A 3,710-nucleotide genomic window follows, 5' to 3' on the forward strand; every position below is an offset into this window, starting at 1 on the left:
GTGATCAATATAAAAACCGTGAAATGGCCAATGGGTGAGGATTTCTGCAGGAGGGGCAGGGTTAAATCGGGATTAAACATCAGCCCTGGACTTTGAGGTCTCCTACGATGTTTGCTGGGGGGCGGTGCATTATCACTTTTAGCCAGAAATAAATTTTGCCAACAAGTGGGGGCACCAATGCTGCCCAAGTTGTCGCAGAAGCGTAATAACATCGCCCTGCTCCTTCCCCCGATCACCACGTCCCTTGGATCTGACACCATCACCAGGTATCAGGCATCAGGCACAGCTCGGGATGCCCTTTGACCCACTCTGATGTCGCTTCCACATCAGCTAGCATTCCTGACGGACACTCATGACGATTGGATTTAACACGTTTAATCCAATTTGCTGTAACTGCAGTGTCTCTGTAGCCACACATACAATGAGTGATATTTCGTAGAAGAACGCAAGCTATGCAAACCTCTCACCACAAGTCAGTGAAACAAACGGCAAATGGCTCTTTTATGATTCTCCTCCCAGCCTGTGTATACAGACTATACTCTACAAACATCGCTGAGTAAACTTGTGTCAAGGATTTTTCCAGAATACAAGAACCCTAACTTCTGGAGATTTCTGGATGGTCTCCTTCTCCAGGTTAGGCTCTTTCTCTGATGTCTTGATTCCCCATGATGGGAAGTGGATGGCCCACCATACAGGTACCATAGCCTTTCTGAAGCAGGAAGCAACAACGCCTCAAAGCCCGCAGTGGGTGGGATTGCCATACCTGCATCTCGGCAGTAAGCAGCAAAGTGTGTGAATCCAGCCTGTTCCTGATGGTTTATGGGGGCTAATACTGGCCTGGCTTCCTAAGGACCAGTTCTCCTACCAGACACCGCGACGTGGAGTACGGCTTAGCAGAGCCCACTCGCCCCTCTGCTTTCCGAGGCAGTATCCAAGGCAGTCAGCGGGTGGTACTGGGGCTCCTCGCGAGCCAAAAGAAGCTTGATTTCCTCTTGGCTTGAAAGAAGCATTGGCCTTCTCTTTCCCCAAGAGGCCAGCGAGGGAGAAGGCTACGTTGGTAATTACTACAACCTGTGCTTGAGACCTGGTTTTACAATGTCGAGATTGTGGCCGAGTACCCAGCAATGGTACGTACTTGCGAAGCCGTAATTGCTTCCAGCACCAGGGGAGTGTCCCCTGGGAGCTAGGCGGGGGATCCCCAGTGCTTTGAAGAGCCATCCTGGGCCAGCTGGCTGTATCATTCATCGGAATGAATGTACACGTCTGCAGAGAGGTCTAAACCAACAGGGGACATTTAAACTCTCACCGCATGTAGTTCATACATTAGTGGTGGGGACTGGGCCACATTAAGCACTTGTGGGATTTTTACTTACACAAAAATGTTCTGAGGGCAGAACAAAAAAAAATTATTGCTTCAGAGAGATAACCAATCAGATTACAGAGGAGGCAGGTCCAAGCGTTTGATTGGTTGGTCTGACATCTGACCAAGATCTGACTGGTTATCTCTCTCTGAACCGATCATTTTTCGTTCTGCCCTCAGAACATTTTTGTGTAATTAAAACTTCCATGAGCGCATTAAGCTGATGTTATGCGTGGCATTCCATACAGAACCATGGTTCTGTGTCCATTGTCACTCTGGCTGCTTGTGGCAAAGGAAGAGAGCTGCCTGGCCGGGCTCATCCACTGATACATCCAGAAGGTGGCTGCCTTCCCACGTTCCCATGGAGATCGCATGCAAGTGACATCATCTTCAGGGATGTTCGTGTTAATCAGGAACATGTCTCAAGAAGGACGTTGTGGGAGAAACTGGTATGGTTACTGGGATACTGTTATTTGCTGCGCAGGAAGTAACATCTGAGCAGAACCAGCCTGGCTCTTTCCAGAACTGCTGTATAGAGTCTTGCTCTTTAGACAGCCCGAACACTAGGGGGCACTAGCAGAACACTAGGAGAAGCTGTAGTGGGTGGTGGGGTCTATGCAGTAGCTTTATTGGGCAGCTCATTCACTCACACACTCGCACACACACACACTGACGTTTGTATTCATATCTTTGCGGGGACCGTACATTCATTTATATGGGCATAGCCCTAGTCTCAGCAATGGCGACGTTAACCCCTACCCAGCCCTAACCTGAACCATAAGCAACCAAAGTACAAGACTTTTGAGGTTCATTGTGGGGCTCAAAAAAACGTAAAAGTAAAAACTTACAGGTTTTTATCATATTGTGGGGAAATCTGGTCCTCACAATGTAATAATTACAAACATGCGAACACACACATGCACACATACCCCTTCCACTAGGGATGAAGCTCTCGCTTGCACATGTGAGTTATGAGTATAACTTCACATATTTCAGCTTCAGGTGTGGAGAATGACAGACAGTCCAATACCGCAGAATGAATTCAGGCTTTTGGCAGAACTTGTAGCCGGTAACTATGCAGGAGCTCGTCTCGGTCGCTTCTCTCTGAGTGGGGCTTTCTTGAGGTCATCCCTGGCTGCTGAACCAATCATGGCGAGGGGGGGGGGGGGGTGTGCACATTAATGCATCCCTGGAAGTGAAAAGTTGGGGCACCCTGATGAATTTCAGAAGAGGGACTAAGTGTGCATCCCCAGGACTGAGGTCCAAAGTCCAAAGACGTGCAGCTGCCTCCTCCAAATTGCCCGTAATGTGTGTATTTATGTGGCTGTAATGGAAGGGAATGCCACACAGGAAGCTCTGCAGCCTTAAGCCCTCTCCTGCCTGGGACTGGCTCCCAACAATCCAGCACAGCGTAAGTGGCTCGAAGATGGATGCTCGTTTGATAGGATTTAACAAAAATATTTTGCTTTAGCTACGAGTGCTTTGTGCAAGCTCAGTGTGTAGTACTTGATTTTGGAACAATCTCCAGCATTTGATTGACTGGATTTTGTTGGTCTGTTAAATTTTTAAAGACCTCTATGCTGGTTACAAATAAAATTGGAATGTATTCTTCTGGAAAACAACACAATAAAATAACCCCCCCCCCCCACCACCCCCAAAATACAGCCATTATGAGCCTGGAACAGGAGCACACAGGAGTTACGTTTGTCCCACCAGTTCCTCTGCATCTAGGGAACAGCACCTTATTGGCCAACGTGGACCAGCTCCCATCATCCTCGGCTCCTACCCTCTGTATTTTACACTCCTGTCCACTCTATATACTGTTCTGCACATACCCCACCCACTGTCTGTACCCTACTTTTTGTTGTCACAACCTTGACGTGACAAGATGTCCCCCTGCTTGGGTTAGCGCTTTCAAACTGAAGATATACAAGTCCCTGCAGCACATAGAATTTCCCGGTGTATATCTTTGGGTCCCCTATAGAGCGTGCCTGCACTCACGCTCAATTTGTCTGTGCCAATCCTGCCCAGGCCCCAGCAGTGAGGAAACAGGTAGTGCTCCCTCAGATCCACATACTGCCGGTGGTACACTGCACTTCACTGCACTGCACTGCTTTTCCACTGCACCAGGCACCAAAAGAAAAGTACCAGAATACGTTACATCAAGGTGTTGGTTTTACTCTGACGTAAATACTGATACCGGTGCTGAATGATGGCACAATGCGAGGCGTAGTGTTTTGCACTGAATTCGAAACATGCCCGTAGTAGGACTGAATGACGTGCGATATTATCACCAACATCACATGTGATACACATCCAATTCTTACATCTCAAGAACCGCGATAGTGAG

The sequence above is a fragment of the Paramormyrops kingsleyae genome, chromosome 13 (assembly GCF_048594095.1).
Source record: "Paramormyrops kingsleyae isolate MSU_618 chromosome 13, PKINGS_0.4, whole genome shotgun sequence".
NCBI classification, from domain to species: domain Eukaryota; kingdom Metazoa; phylum Chordata; class Actinopteri; order Osteoglossiformes; family Mormyridae; genus Paramormyrops; species Paramormyrops kingsleyae.